At 40.8% G+C, this 17,006-nt stretch overlaps 1 long non-coding RNA gene across 6 annotated transcripts in view; it reads right to left on the bottom strand.

The window, feature by feature from the left end:
• The window catches only part of LOC102160458 (uncharacterized), a 579,515-nt gene that overhangs the window by 47,769 nt on the left and 514,740 nt on the right, over positions 1 to 17,006 (bottom strand). For 5 of the 6 annotated variants that reach the window (XR_014804287.1, XR_014804286.1, XR_014804290.1 and 2 more), the window contains one exon: positions 16,337 to 16,456. This is a non-coding gene — a long non-coding RNA (uncharacterized LOC102160458). Of the gene's footprint in view, positions 1 to 5,760; positions 5,878 to 16,336; positions 16,457 to 17,006 lie in introns of those variants that run through there. The other variant, XR_014804298.1, reaches the window with a different exon arrangement.

The following is a 17,006-nucleotide window of genomic DNA, read 5'->3' as shown; positions in this document are numbered from 1 at the left end:
AACAAGGACTGGGCTCCTGCTTTCAAAAGGCTAAAGTCTAGCAGGGGAGATAAGACAAGCTGAATTGTATCTCATGTGGGAGGAGAGCAAAGCTCCAGGAACCCAGAGGAAGAAATGAGCCTTTCAGGCTGGGGACCCCGGGGAAGGCTTTGTGGAGAAAATACCACCATTGCTGGGCCTTCAAAGATGAAAATGAAAAGCTTTTGCACAGCAATGGAAATGATCGACAAAATGGAAAGACAACCTACTGAACTGTGGGAAATATTTGCAAATGATATGACCGATAAGGAATATCCAAAATACATAAACAGCTCATACAACTCAGGATAAAATAAATAAACTACCCAGGGAGTTCCCATTGTGGCTTAGCAGGTGCATCTGACTAGTAATCTCAAGGACGCAGGTTTGATACCTGGCCTTGCTCAGTGGGTTAAAGGATCAGGCACTGCCATGAGCTGTGGTGCAGGCTGCAGACACAGCTCAGATCTGGTGTTGCTGTAGCTGTGGTGTAGGCCCAGCTATAGCTCCTATTGACTGCTAGACTGGGAACTTTCATATGCTGTGGGTGCTGCCCTAAAAAGACAAAAACAAACAACCTGATTAAAAAATGGGCAGAATGACTCAGTAGACATTTTTCCAAAGAGGATATGCAGATGGCCAACAAGCATGTGAAAAGATGCTCAACATCACTAATCATCAGGTAGGATATCACCTCTTACCTGTCAGAACAGCTATCATCAAAAAAGCAACAGATAACAAATGTTGGAGAGGATATGGAAAAAAGAGAGCTCTCATACAGTGTTGCTTTGTATACTTGCTATGGAAAATGGTATGGAGGTTTCTCAAAAAACTAAAAGCAATCCCACTCCTGGATATATATCCAAAACCAAACCAAACCAAACCAAAAAAACCCAAAAGCACTAATTCAGAAAGATCCATGCACCCCAATGTTCATAGCAGCATGATTAAAAATTGCCAAGATATGGGAGCATATCTTTCTGATGGAAGTGTCCATTTTATATATCTATATATCTATATCTATATAGATATATATATATGCACACACACAGTGGACTATTACTCAGCCATAAAAAGAATGAAATTTTGCCATTTGAACTAACATGGATGGACTTGGTAGGCATTATGCTAAGTGAAATAAGTCAGAGAAAGACAAATACTTTACGACATCACTTATATGTGGAATCTAAAAAATTCAACAAACTAGTGAATATAACAAAAAGAAGCAGAGTCATGGGTATAGAGAACAAAGTAATGGTTACCAGTGAGGGGGAGGGGCAATCCAGGGATGAGGGGATGGAAGGCACCAACTCTTGGGTGTACGTAGGCTCAGAGATAAATTGCACAACACAGGGAATACAGCTAATATTTTATAACAACTGTAAATAGAAAGTCACCTTTCAAATTTGTATGAAAAATAAACTTAAAAGAAAGATGAATATGATGTTCTCAGTGCTAGGTGCTGAGCTACGTTTTCATCAGAAGTCTTTCAGCTATCCTTGAGAGAACTTTAACTCAAATGCGCTTCAACAAAAAGACAGCATTTTTGGTTCCCACACAGAGAAGTCCTGAGGTGCAGCTGACTTCCAGCCTAGCTGGATCCAGGGACTCAAGTTTATAATCAAAGCTCAATCTTTCTCTCCCTATTCTTAGACTCTCTCTGGCTGCCCAGATGACACTCAGCAAAACCAACATATTCACTCAATAGGGCTATTCTAACAAATCACCACAGACTAGGCAACTTAAAACAACAGAAATTTATTTTCTCATAGTCCAGGAGGTCTGAAGTCTGAAATCAAGGTGTCAGCAGGCTTGATTTCTTCTAGAGGTTCTGAGGTAAAATTCATTCCATGCCTGTCTCCCAGCTTCTTGTGTTTGACTGAAGACCCCCTGGACCTAAGAGTCCATGAGGACAGGTTTAAGGGCAGGTGCTCCCAGACCTGCATTTGGAGAACAGGAGGTATGCAGAGGTGGGACAAACCAGACAGGTACAGGCCCAGTGCAGGAGACATGGATTTTACAATAATTCCTACAGCTATCCTTGCCTTAGCCTACGGAGGCATTTTACCCATAGAGCTAAAAATTAGACCATTGGTTTTCAGAGGCTACTCTGAAGACCTGGGTTGATGTCATGTTTGCATCCGTCGTCAATGAAGTTAGAAATTTATGAAAAACATGGCATTTTTAAAGCTAAATTAATTTGATTTAGAGTTGCATTCTGTTTCCAATACTATCATTTCTACTTTTTTGGTGTTTGTTAAGCTATTTTTAAAAATTAAACCATGGTCATCATAGAAGGTAATTTTTATTTTGCATTATGAAGTTTTGGGGCCTGTATTTGGCAAAGGAAAATGTTGACAACCCCCGTGGTGGCTTTCCGTATTTTTGAACATGGAAGGGATTTTACTGACTAAAAAAAAATCCCAAGGTCTTGGATACCTAATCTTTTTTTTTTTTAATTAAAAAAAAATTAAAGTATAGTTGATTTACAGTGTGTGTCATTTTCTGCTATATAACATAGTGACCCAGCCATATATATATATATATATATATATATATATATATATATATATATATATTCTTTTTCTTATACTGTCATCCATCATGTTCTGTCCCAAGAGGGTGGCTATAGTTCCCTGTGCCGCACAGTAGGACCTCACTGCTTATCCATTCCAAACATAACAGTTTGCATCTACCAACCCCAAACTCTCCATCCATCCCACTCCTTCCCCCCTCCCTCTTGGCAACGACAAGTATGTTCTCTATGTCTTGACCAACTGTTTCATCTCATTAGGTAGCTCCAGAGCTGAGAAACCCCAGGGAGAAATTGCAGGGGACTTTTCTGAACATTCACTTTCTAAAGAAGAAGGTGGCCTTGATTTTGAATTGATTTTTACTGTGTTTGGAATGTTTTAAAAAAAGCCCTGTTTTGCTCAGGATGAGATGGAGTTTGTTAGCTGCATTATTAGTTGCTAAGGGACATGCCGCCCTGAAGTAAAGCATGCCTGTGGTACCTCCTAAAGTCCTGTAGCTTAGAGACCTTATCATCATTACGGTAAGTGTTCAAAAAATACAAGACCCACTTGTTGGTCAAAGCAGCTGAGCTGTTTGAAAGCCTCTGATTCATTTGAAAACATTTACCTGTACTTTTTCACACAGGAAAATTAGCAGGGCATTCTTCAGAGTAGTTGACCTGTGAATTTGCAATTGATTTGTTTATCCACAACAGCCTTTACACTGTATTAGCAACAAGCACACTTCAGCCAAACCTCAAGGTTGGTGACATCTGAGCTGCACATCATCCATCATGCTACAAGCACTCAGGCCTCCTCTATCCAAGCCTCTCTTGTTAGAATAACTATTTGGAAGTGGGGGGAGGGCATTGTATAAGCTTATTTAAGGAACCAGTTAGACAGAAAAGAGTTCTTTCTTCACTAGAAGGATGAGTTATCTTTACCTAACCAGGAAGCGAAGAGATACTCAAGAGTAGCATACTAACTATTCACTGGGGTCTCTAGAGTTCTACCTGAAATTTTGTAGGTAGTCCTATTGGATCCACTCTCTCCACCTCACCCAGCTTTCTTTACGTTTGTTCAGTTCCTGAGAATGAAGTAGATAAATGATGCCAAATGTGTCCCCTTAAACTTCGAATATTAAAATCCAAATGCTCAATGTTATGGTATTAGGAGAGGGGTTTTGGGGAGGCAATTAGATCATGAGAGGGGAGCCCTCAAGAATGAGACCCCTTAAAAGAGACCCCAGGGAGCCCTCTCGTTCTTTCCACTGTGTAGAGATACAAGAAGTCAGCAGTCTGTAGAATGGATCAGCAATGAGGTCCTACTGTATAACCCAGGGAACCATATCTAGTCTCTTGCGACAGACCATGATGGGAGATAATATAAGAAAGGGGCAATATATATGTATGACTGGGTCACTCTGCTGTACAGCAGAAATTGGCACAGAATTGTAAATCAGCTAGACTTTATAAAAAATAAAATATCTACCAAAAAAAATAAATGAAAAAAGAACTCAGCAGCCTACAATTAAAAAGAGGGTCCTCACCAGAAGCTGATCATGCTGCCAGCCTGACCTTGGAATTCAACCTCTAAACTATGAAAAAATTTGTTATTTATAAGCCACTCAGACCATGGCACTTTGTTACAGCAGCATAAATGGACTACGGCAGTGATCATGGAAGGTCTCACCAGGAGTGACATTTGAGCAGCTGAATGGAGGGAAGGAGTGAGCTATACACGGAGGAAGAGTGCTATGTGGATACACGGAGGAAGAGTGCTCCAGGAGAGGGGAGAGCAAACACAGACCCAGATCTGCTCAGCTGCAGAATACAGGCCTTCGATGCCATATTTAACAAACAAAGATGAGTTAGGTTTCGACTCCGACCTCAAGGAGTTAATAGTCAGATAGGAGGAAACGGGCAGGTTTAAAAATATGAACAGTAAGGTTGATTGACTTCATGATGCAACTAAAAGTGAGGGTTAGGGCAACCTAAGGGCGTGAAGACAGGAAAGGAGAGATCAGGGAAGGCCTCACTTTGGAATCAAACCTTTGCTTCCTGGGGTTAAAAACAGAGCACCCTGGGAATTCCCCTGTGGCTCTGCAGGTTAAGGACGCAGCATTGTAACTGCTGCGGCTCCTGCTACAGTAGTGGCACGGGTTTGATCCTTAGCCTGGGAGCTTCCATGTACCGTGGGCTCCTCCAAAAAAGGGAAACCCCAAACGTCTCCAAAATATAAAACTCTGATCATCACACACAGTAAACAAAATCATGCCTGTGATTTCCATACTTGAGTCTTTAGTGATTGTTCCTTTTACCTTTTCCACAGTAAAACTTGTCAAGAGTGGCAAGATCGCTGTATTCGTGTAATGGCCTGTAGCATCTTCTCATTGATGTGGTGATGAATCTGAAATCCATCAAGGAACAATGGACAAAAAAGCTTTGCTTCACAAAGGTTAACCTTAAAATCTCATGCTGTCATGTTGCTGCAAATAAAGGGACATTTGCCAAGAATCCCCAACGAAAGCCACCAATCAAACTCACTTGCCCTTTCTGGCGTTCTCGCTTTCTATCTCATGCACTGAAGAATGATTTATCTTTTAACTTAGCCTTAATTCACAATTTCACAATTAATTAAACATCAGCCTAATCATTATACCCACAAAGCATTTAAACTGATGTTGGGAGAATGATGGGGAAATGAATAATGCTTTGAAGGTCCATTTCAAATTAGTTATTTGATTAATGAATATCCCACAAGGGCATTTGGGAGATGACCTCTGTTGATGGCTTAAAAAAAGACATGTCTGTTTAGATAATGAGAAGACAAAGCCGAGCTTGAGTTATCTCTGAATATACATTGTGTAGAATTACAAGGATTAATCCATACAAAATGTATTACTTTTCCCGTGGCTTGTTGGAGATAACATAGAATTGTAAGATCAATAAATAAAGTTTGGCATTTCAAAGATGCTGCTTGATGATAAACTGTGCAGTGCACAGCCCAGACCGCCAGCCGTGGTGGCTCTGAGCACCAGACGCCCACCAGAGGCTTATGAAAGAAAGCTGGGCTTGTTCCTGATAAGGCTTGCTGTGGGGCGGGCTGCTCGCCTCATAAACTCTCCATAATCCCTCCTAACACCTGACCTTTCGATTTCTTAGATGTCGAAGAAGAAATTGGTTGTCACCAGCTTCCTGTATATTCAAACAAATAAGAAACAGCTTACCTTGTTTTGCGGTTTAGAAAGAACCTTTTCCCAGCAGTTTCATGATCAAAAGTGAATATTGCAAAAGGGAATCAAATATAGGTCAAAGACGCTGACTGCTGCACATAAGCGGAGGACTCAGAGGAGGAGGGGCTTCCATCATAACCGGGCTGCCTTCTCTGAGGAGAGGTGCATATCGCAAACCCGACATCGCAATCTCAGCCAGTTAAGTTACTTTTCGTCCTTAATTATGCTAAATCTTAGAACAGTCCAAGAACCCAAAATGGGGGTCATCAGGGTCCCCAAAGGACTGGAGTTGTTTGAATAGGAAGCAAATGCTAGAGAAGGTTTAATTACTACGGCAAACAAAACAGTACTTCCGTCCCTCCTGAGCTGTTTTTTGCCTTTAAAGTAGGGAAGCAATACTCCAAAAGCAGGATTTATGTTCTTTCAATGGAAAACGAATAATACAGAGCCTCCTAGTACTAAATTATTTCTTGGGAGCTGGTTGAAAACTTGATCTCATGGACCCTAGGGGACCTTTGGATGCGCAGCACAGGGAGTGTAAGGCAGGCCCTCTACAGGGAGAGGCTGGAAGTGGACCAGCTCTCGGTGTTCACCTTCTTCCCCAAGTACAAAGGATGAGTTAACATCTTCTAAGACCGTCTGTTCAGCAACTCTGAATGAGTGTAACTCCAAAGGAAGAAAGATGGAGTACTCTTTTAGAAAGAGAAGAGTTACAATGTGGTTCAGATTGCAAGGCTCTAGTTTGAAACAATAGAAGTTTTAGCAATGGTAAGACCCCAGATCTAGGGGTGTCACTGGAACTGATTAACTGTTCAGGTTTGGCTTTGGGCAAGTCACTTCATCGCCTTCCTCTGAAAATGGAGGAGCTTTGTTCAGCTCAAAGTTTCCTTTCAGCTTAAAATCTCTCTTCTATTCCTTTGCATGGGTGAGAAAATCAGGAAGTATGACATTGAGATTATTTGTAACTGCTGTCACACAACCATTAGGAAAAGAGTTTATTAGCCTTTTGGGTGGTTGTTTTTTAGAACTGAGCTCTCCATTTTTGGTTTTCAGATGTCCTTTTATATGTATCACCCAGCAGGAAGTTATTTATTACACTGCATTTACCTGCGCTCACTTCCAAAAATTACTTGAGAACCAGGTTTCTTTTATCATTTGTAGTATTGCATGATGATCCTGGCATATTTTGGCATGCAGTCCCTTTTGGACTTGAGATATTCTAGCTCATGCAGTATTTCTAAAGGTTATTGTCAAGGGAAAATCCTTGCTTTAATTTGGCCTTAAAAAGATTTCCTTATGCTGAATATTTCCAAGATAATCTTCCTCCAAGAGATCATTTCAAAGTCAAATGACAAGACTGTCTTGCATTTCCCCTTTTCGAGTCCAGAAAGACTTTCTTGAAATATGTGGCATCTTACTCTTTGCAAAGCAGCATTTGGGGATTGTCTGGGATGTCAAGCACTTCTTGATTTCTTACCTTTGCTCTCTCTTCTCATAAATGGAGACATCTTTGCAATTGGAATCAATTCATACCCAGGGGAGATTTCAGTAAATCTATTATCTCTCTCTGGGCCTTGTACCATGGCTCCTCAAAACCCCCTTAGCTTAGACTTTGGGCCTCACTCCAATGACAGACTTTCTACCATTGTGCCTTCATCTTTGCATCTTTTCTGGAGCCTCAGTTCCTGAGAGTAATGGTGGCCTGGTCTTTGAACTGGTGCTCATTGACTGGCTATCTGATGTTACCTGAAATTCTTCTCTGGATATAGCAACTTCTTCCCTGGATTTATTAATATTTATAAAATATTAGATCTTGTTCTGGTTCAATAAAAGGTTCCAATTCGGTTTTTTTTTTTTTCTTTTTTTCTTTTTAGGGCCGCACCTGCGGCATATGGAAGTTCCCAGGCTAGAGGTCAAATCAGAGCTATAGCTGCTGGCCTACACCACAACCACAGCAACACAGAATATGAGCCAAATCTGTGACCTACACTACAGCTCATCCCAATGCCAGATCCTTAACCACTGAGCGAGGCCAGGGATCGAACCCACATCCTCATGGATACTAGTCGGATTCATTACTGTTGAGCCACAAAGGAACTCCAAAGGTTGCAATTCTCCAAGAGTGCTCTCAGGAACATCTACCTACCAGAGTTCTAGGGCCAAGGTCTTTGTACATCTGACTTTGGCTGCTCCTTGAATTCATTTCTTGACCCTAATCCAACAACAACTGATACCCAGGTTTAACATCCTAGGTGAGTCCATCCTCACCTGTATGCATAACAATTTTAACAATGTACAACACTATCTTTAGTTGACTAGCATAAAAATTTTCTTTCTGAGAAACTGATCAACATGAAAATTCTTTTTTTTCCCCTGCTTCTTAGGGCCGCACCTGTAGCATATGGAAGTTCCCAGGCCAAGGGGAGAATTGCAGCTTCTGGCCTATGCCACAGCCATGGCAACACCAGATCCTTAGCCCACTGAGTGAGGCCAGAGAGCAAGCCTGCATTCTCATGGATACTAGTTGGGTTCATTACCTGCTGAGCCACAAGGGGAACTCCAACATGCAAATTCTTATTGGTCAATTTCTAATAAGGAATATACTTAAAAAAAAATAATCAAAAAATGGGCAGATGACCTACACAGACATTTCTCCAAAGAAGGCATACCAATGACTGTTGCACACCTATAAATGTAAGAGAATTCATTAAGTAATTATAAAAAAAGACTTACCAAAGGCCAACAGCACATAAAAAGATGTTCAACATTGCTACTTATTAGAGAAACGCAAATCAAAACTATAATGAACTATCTCCTCACACCAGTCAGAATGGCCACCATCAAAAAGTCTACAACCATTAAATGCTAGAGAGGGTATGGAGAAAAAGGAACTCACCTAAACTGTTGATGGGAATATAATTGGTACAGCCATGATAGAGAACAATTACAGAGAACTCTAAAAATAGAGTTACCATATGATCCTGTAATCACACTCCTGTGCATATATCCAGAGAAAACTCTAATTCAAAAAGATACATGCACCCTCATGTCCATGGCAGCACTATTTACAATAGCCAAGACATTGGCAGATGAATGGATCATGAAGCTGTAATGTGTACTTATATATGTGTATGTGTGTGTGTATATATATATATATATATATATATATACAATATAATATTACACACAAAACAGAATATTACTCAGCCCTAAAAAGAATGAAATAATGCCATTTGAAGCAATATAGATGGACCTAGAGATTATCATATTAAGTGAAAGAAGTCAGACAAGAAAGACAAATGTCCTACCACTTATTTGTGGAATCTAAAAAATGATACAAATGAACTTATTCACAAAACAGAAATAGGCTCACCAACATAGAAAACACACTTATGGTTACCAAAGGGGACAGTGGGGGTAAAGGAGGAGATAAATTAGGAGTTTGGGATTAACATATACACACTACTATACAAAACGGGTAAACAACATGGACTCAGTATACAGCACAGGGAACTAGACTGATATCTTGTATTAACCCATAAAGGAAAATAATCCGAAGACAAATATATATTCTTTTTATATATACACACACACATAACTGAATCACTTGGCCATATATTTGAAACTATGGCAACATTGTAAATTAACTATACTTTAATTTTAAGAAAGAAAATGTGGAAAAAAACTTGTGAATTCTTTTAGTTATTGTTTCTGGCTAACGGGTCCAAACCTCCAGAGTCTATACAGGGACTGGATGCCACAATATCAGACATGTCTGGACAATGACAATACCCGATTGGACTCGTAAGTACAATTGCTGCAATGCTGAGTTAACCATCATGGTATCTTGGTACTTGTGCTTCCTGTCTGAGGACTGCTCCTGCCTAACTGCTCATTCTGTTAGGAATGTCTGGTTTCTTGTTTGGGGGCCTCCTCTTTCTGGCCCCGGGACAACCAACTACACTCTGCTTATCCACATGCAAATAAAGCCAAGAAACCAGACTGAACAACAGGCTAACCTACGGCAGCTCTGCCAATAGAAAACGCCCTATTTTGCAGGAACTGTAATGCTACTACCACTGCCTCTCCACTTCTCCACGTGCTCCTATTCTTTTCCATCGTTTCCCTTTCATCGTGGGTGCTACCTTCTCATTTGTGTCCCAGTAGGAAAGAATCTTCACAGAGAAAGCTGGCTCAACCTGTCCTTGTGGAAAGCTGTTCCCCGGCTTGCATTTTCGTGGCTGAAACCCATGGTTCCATTTGCTACCTACCCTTTATCACCTGGGCTTTCATGAGAGAAAAGGAATTTAAGAAGCAAATGTAAGAATCTAAAAAGATCAAAAAGTCACTTAAGCACCAAATCTCCAACAGAGCAGAGATGGCTGGGAGAGTGGGTGCAACTGCAATCTTTATTCAGAAATGGACCTGTTGCAGAGAGCTTTCAGTGCAGGGAAATCACACAGCTGATAGTCATCAGGCATAATTTTTACATTGAACTGCCGTGGGAAGTCCCATTGTGAGACACTAAACTTATTTCCCCCACTCTGTGAAAGTTCACAGTCAGGGCTGTTGTGAGTATACCATACCTTTAAAGTTGGTAGGAGGGACTTTCCTATAGCAAAAGTCATTTTTACACATGGAGATAGAATGCATGTAAAGAATTCTTAGGATCTTGGCATATGGCAAACGTTAAATTTGGCCTGAGGAGTAACACCTCTCAAGAAAAGGAGACGTGAGGGAAGCCTTGCTATATAGTATCTTCAGTGCAAACTTGCAAGTCAAACGCTGGGGCTATGGGTGACTGTGGGGCAGAAATCTGAGAGAGTCTTATTTTGGATTCATTTCTCCTGCACTCTGAGGAGTCTTGCACTGCTTGGGGTTTGGAGGTGAAGAGGATGAGACAGACTCTAGCATCCTGAAGATCCTTGATTGCGAGTATTGTGATGTAGGAGGGTGCTGCTGAACCATTCTCAGCAATAATTCTTACCTGACAAATTCTAGGATTTGAAGGCACAAGTGGAAGTGGACTTGGAGGCAGAGGTGGCACAAATACAATGCTCTATACCTTACCTTGGTGAGTTATCTTTAAGACATCATTTATTTATTTTTTTAAAGTAGCTATGGTTCTTGCATACCAGGAAGATAATGTAATTAAGCTTTTCCTTTATGGTGCCACTGGAAGGGCACATTTCATTGCAAAGAACAAAAACTTTGCTAAATTAATTAAGAATACAGAAGGCACTCATGGGACCTATTTGTAAAAGGTTCAGCTAAGCTTTACACTGCCTGATTCTGGAAACCATGGGGCCTCAAGACTGAAGGACTTTCTGAAATTGTTTTTTCTCTTCTTGCCCATGGCCCAACATGACCTTAGTTTGTCCATGTTCCCATATAGATAATTCAATCCACTCTATTCAACTTTAGTAGTGTTTCCAATATCATTCCCTGGTCCAAACAGCACTGGCCAGGAAGAGACTCTTTCATGTCTAACCTCTAGTATGGCAACGTGGTGGTCACTCAGTCAACATATATTTGTTGAATTGATGAATGAATGGGTCAAAGAGTCTTTAAATGGATTAGAGAAATATTACTGCAAAACCTCCTTATCCAAAGTATCAGGGAAGCAATGATCTTAAGGAAAACAAAAAAAAACCGACTTGAACGAAGAATAGACCCAAATGTTCACTAATACAAGGACTTCTGCTTTATATTCTGGATGGTGCTGCAGGAGGAAGGAGGCAAAAGAGAAAAAATAGCTGTAGGTACCCAAGGACACTGGGGATGGGGTTTTTTCTCAAAGAAAGGAATATGGGATGCCAGCGTCCCCAAAGCTGCTTAGTACACTGGCTTCATGTTTCAACCTTCTCAGAAACATCGTGTCTTAAAGGAAGATTCCCAGGAGAGGACCACAAAAGATAAAGCCATAACGCTTTACGAGTGTCTAAAACATTTTGCACAATTAGACTCCAAAACACTCCATAGAGATGCTCCCTGATAAAGACTCCCTCTTTGACCGAACGTTAGTCAGGCTCCTCTGAGTACTCTTTAACTAAGATTTAACTTTGGCCTGCCTTTAGCAAGAATCTTGTTAGGCCCTTACTCTTGGTATTTCCTCTTGGTAACTTCTGTCTAATGACACGCTTACTGTCTTATAAATCTCTAGCTGTCCTTGCTACATTGGGGTTGAGTTCAGTCTTTCTTCCGTATTGCAATAGTCTTGCCCTTTATTACAATAACCTTAAATGAAGTCTTCCTCAACATTTTTTTATTATTTATTTATTTATTTATTGTCTTTTTGTCCTTTTAGGGCCACACCCATGGCATATGGAAGTTTCCAGGCTAGGGGTCTAATTGGAGCTGTTGCTGCCGGCCTATACCAGAGCCACAGCAACTCCAGATCCGAGCCGAGTTTGCGACCTACACCACAACTCATGGCAACGCTGGATCCTTAACCCACTGAGCAAGGCCAGGGATCGAACTCGCCACCTCATGGTTCCTAGTCGGATTTATTTCCGCTGCACCATGACAGGAACTCCTTCCTTAACATTTTTTAGAAGTGTGGGACTGATGTATCTATTTATCTTTTACACCCTTTCTCCACTCATTAGTGATCCTTCCTCTCAGGCTACCTTTCCTGGTCTCTCTGGGGAAGAAGGGAAAATGGCTGCCACTTCCTGTAGTTCCATCTAGAATATGACAGAGATCTTTATGTTAGTGGAATTTTGTGCTATTCCTCATTTGAGTCAATTTTTGTTTTCTTTGAGACAATGTTTTTCTACTCCGGCATTTTTGGTAAAGAGATTTTGCAATGCTATTCCTCTAATTCATGTCAAGATTATCTGATTCATTCATTCACTCAGCAAAAATACATTGAGGGCCTCCCACTTGCTCATTGTTATAGTAGGTACTAGGCATAAAGAATCCTTAAAACTCAGAGTCATGTCTTCTGCTTTTAATTAATTTTTAAACTGTTTTAAAAAATAAAAGCATACATTAGTAAAAATGGGATGCCCTCAAGCACACACTGCTTCCCTCCCCTCTCCCAAACTCTAATCTCCTGGGGAGGTTTGTACAGATTTTCCCCCAAGCCCAAACATATAAACACAGGTTCAAGAGACCCAGACAGATTCTCTTTCTTGCCATTTGCAATTGATGTCTTGGGGCCATTCCATCTTTATCTCCTCCATCGAAAGTTTTAAAATAATTTTTATGTCAAGGGAGTCAATTTTGATACACAGTGTCTAGAACACTGCAGATGATCCACAAATATCTGCTGAATAAATAATCTTCCATGCAGATGCCTTGGCTAATTCAAGAGCACTTACTGTTCCCATAGAATTTTCTATGTGTATTTTGCCACCAATGATAGGTTGTTCATCTAACCTACTATTACATAATAAATTTACCCTTGCATGTATATTCTCCCTGCTATTTGGTTATTCTTGTCTTATATGTATATCTTGTCTCCAAGCTAGAATAAAAACTTCTCGAGAGTTCAAGGGTAAGGCTCACATTATTAAAGAATGGCAATGTACCAGTCTTTTGACTAGGTGCTGGGGATATGTTAACAGCTAGTATTTCTGAGCACTACATATTTCATTAAGCACTTAAAGTGGAATAAACTCTTTCGACCCCCATTACAACTATGAGCCAGGTACTATGTATTATTAGCAACACTTTACCAATGAAGAAACTGAAGCACAGAGACGTTGAGTAACTTTCCAAAGGGTACTCAGGAAGAGGTAGAGACAGGTTTCAAACCTATACAGTCCCAATCCAGACTCCATGCCCCTGCTGAGATCTATGTTTTACAGTATGACTTATAATTCCTGGTTAATTAATTTGAATATATGGGAAGATAATTTTTTCTACCATTCACTCAATCTTAAAAGAACTGTGTTGGAGAAAATAGGTTGGCAAGTTTGACATCTTTTTAGCTGGAGTGCGTGAAGAGACGCCTGCTGTTCTGGAAATAACTTCAGCATGACACTGTGTTTTGCCAGCCTCCCAGCTAACTTTAAATCGTGTGGGTCACAACTATAAATGCTCTGTTCTTTTTCTTGTCGGGATTTTGAATTTGCAGAGCTTACATAAGTAGATGTTGTTAAGACAAGGATGAGAGAAGATCTGATTCAGGTGTATTTGCTTAGGAATAAAGTGCAAAGGAGAATTAGCCCTGAAGGGAAGGGCTTGTGATATCAGTTTTTCATTTTCCAGAGAATCCACTGTGCCTCTAAGCAAGTCATTTTACTTCTACCTGCCTGTTTACCTTTTTCTAAAATGTGTTAGATAATCCCTATGCCTCTTGGAAGCAGATAAAGATGACAGCTTATTTTAAATATTAGAAGGCAATAGGATGAAAAATTCTCTGATTACATGTTTTTGTTCTACAAGACAACAACAGACCCATAAAAAGGTTGAGTGACTCAATGTCTTGATGTGCAGGTGGCAAAATTAAGCCCAAGGAAGGCAATGTTCTGAAAGAGGTGCCGCTTACATACTTATATCCACCCACTCTGGATCCCAGAAGTTTAATTGAAATAGCCTTTGAGAATCTACTCTAGAGGAATCAGTGTAAAATACCATCACGAGGGGCTTTAAGTCTAGACCTCAGGAAGACACAAGAAATGATTCCCAGTAATAATACACATTAAAAACAGACTAGGACATCATCATATGTACATAACAAGTGATAAATTCTATGCTAAGTTCTGAGATAAACTACCAATTTGTCCTCACCTAGAAACTGATGACAACCCTTTACCAGGTCAAAAGGAAAGTCTCATCCATTAAGGATTCATTATTCGTTATTTGTTCTGTGTTTCTCATTATCTTTGCTGAGGTTGGTAGTATCTTTGTATGAGTCTTTATTTCTTCGGCAGATGACCTCCATCTCTGCAACTGGCATAAATTTCACTCTAGGTGTCCTTTATCAACTGATGAGGACTTTGACACTTCCCAATGGGCTCCCAAAGACGCCTGTAGCCGTGATGTGTTAAACCCAAACTGGTGTATCCCACTCACTCTGTTTAACATGCTCTCTATTGTGCTCTGTGATGAACAGACATTTTTCATCACCAGGTTGGGGTCCAAGACGAAGATGACAAAGGCTTCTTTCAGCACTCTGAAAATCTCCCTACTTAACATAGCCCTGAACTTGCCAACAAAAGCAAAAGCAAACACATGTATGCCTAATACATTGTTATGCTGTTATCACTAAGTCTTCATTGCCCTAACATCAAGTGCCTGCTGGCATCTTAACTTTCTTTCGGATAAATGGAATACAAAATCTATTCTGTGTGTGAGAAAGTGGCGAAGTAAAGGCGGTAACAAGGAACTAACTTCCAGAAGTGAAGGGGAAAAAAAAAGTACACTGCATATCATATCTGATTTTGCATTAGCATCATGGTAAGATGGTTTTCCTTTGTTCCTTCCTTCTGAGGAAATACATATTTTGGATGTGTCTTTGATGCAGGGAGTTATCTTTGGTTACTTCTATCCCAATTCAGTGTCTCAAACTTTTCATACTTAATCAGCTGTTTGGAATTTGAGAATAGGAGAATAATTCTACATCTGAAATTCTGTGAAGTAAGAGGGATGGATTAGTAAGAAAGAAACTCAAATGCATTGACAACATGGCTTTCAGGCTGGGCTGTACTATATTTCTTTTTTCTTTTCTTTTTTGTCTTTTGAGGGCCACACCTGTGGCATATGGAGGTTCCCAGGCTAGGGGTCTAATCGAAGCTGTAGCTGCCAGCCTACACCAGAGCCACAGCAACGCGGGATCTGAGCCACATCTGCAACCTACACCACAGCTCATGGCAATGCCGGATCCCCAACCCACTGAGTGAGGCTAGGGATCGAACCCGCAACCTCATAGTTCCTAGTCAGATTTGTTAACCACTGCGCCATGACGAGAACTCTTGTACTATATTTCTAGTATAGTAATTCTAAGCATACCAGGTATGCCATCATACTTTGTAAAGGATGAAGAGTTATCTAAATTCGAAGTTGTCTTTTGTGATAAGAGGAGACTGAGTCGCATGCCCTTTGGCCTTTAAATACATTATCAACGGCCAGTTAAGCTCAGAAGCGTAAGCACAGAACTGGGATAGACTCTCCTCCGGTTGGTGTGCAGAGGCTCTTTTCCACTGGATGTGGGCCACTCTTTCTAATTTTATTTTGGCGGAGCTGAGGTTTGTTTGCCAGGCAGCCCCTGATTGTGATCTTACCCCAGAAGTCTCACTTAATGAACTGTGTACCTGGTGACAAGATTTGTGTGCAGCTATTTGGCCCATTAGTTCTGTGCCGTTTGTAGTGTGCTGAGGACGAGGCAGTCCTGGAGTCGGGTCACCACTCATTATCATACCTCATCATTACATTCTTCCCACAGGTAGAAGGCCATGCTGTCTTGGCAAAAGGTAGATGTTCAATTCCATCTTCCTCTTTAACATTTCACAAAGCGATGAAGGGTCCCTTCAAGTAAACACTTGAAACGAATACTTATACAAGTAGGACCGAAACGGAAGTGTTGTATGTTGGTACAGCGTTAGCAGGGGAACTCCCTTACCTGGCAAGTGTCAAGAATGGCGCTCTGGGCTCCCCAGGAGTGACTGGACGGGTGGGCAGGATGCTGTGGTGGAGACGTAGAGCTGTCTTCAGACTTGAATTTGGCACCTCTGCTTCCCAGCTGTGTGAACATGGACAGGTTACTCAGACTTTGATAACCTTAGTTACCTCATCGACCAAACAGCAATAATAATACCCACTTCATGGGGTAGCATGCATGTGGGCTTTACCTGCAGGGGGTCCTTCAGCAAAGCATTCCTAAAAGGCTCAGCTTACTTTAAATCATTGTAATCTCTTTGAAGACTTTTAGCAGAGAGATAATTCTGTTTGGTAGTAACCATCAGTCCTCATTTGGGCCAGCGTGGCACTCATACATATGATGAATCTTGTGCCCGGGAGGGACTGTGAGGACGCGGGCTTGGAATATGGCAGGTGCACTGCGGCCCCCGTGGAGCCCATGCCAGTGACTCAGGTCATAAATGTTACTGGTGTTTTCCATCTTGTGCAATGTAAATGAATATCTCTATCTATGATTTCCATAAATGGCCAGTTGATATACAAAAACCTATTTCTGAGGGTTGGGGGAAAATATTAAATTATAATTTGAGAAAGGCATATTACCTCCAGATTTTGATATGTGTGGGCAAACACTGTTGCAATGAAAATCTTGG

The sequence above is a fragment of the Sus scrofa genome, chromosome 5 (genome assembly GCF_054392235.1).
Source record: "Sus scrofa isolate SSC_HxYL_T2T_F1_AM1 chromosome 5, Sscrofa_HxYL_maternal_Yorkshire_Landrace_v2.0, whole genome shotgun sequence".
Taxonomy (NCBI): Eukaryota; Metazoa; Chordata; class Mammalia; order Artiodactyla; family Suidae; genus Sus; species Sus scrofa.
This window is presented reverse-complemented; position numbering and strand designations above follow the sequence as displayed.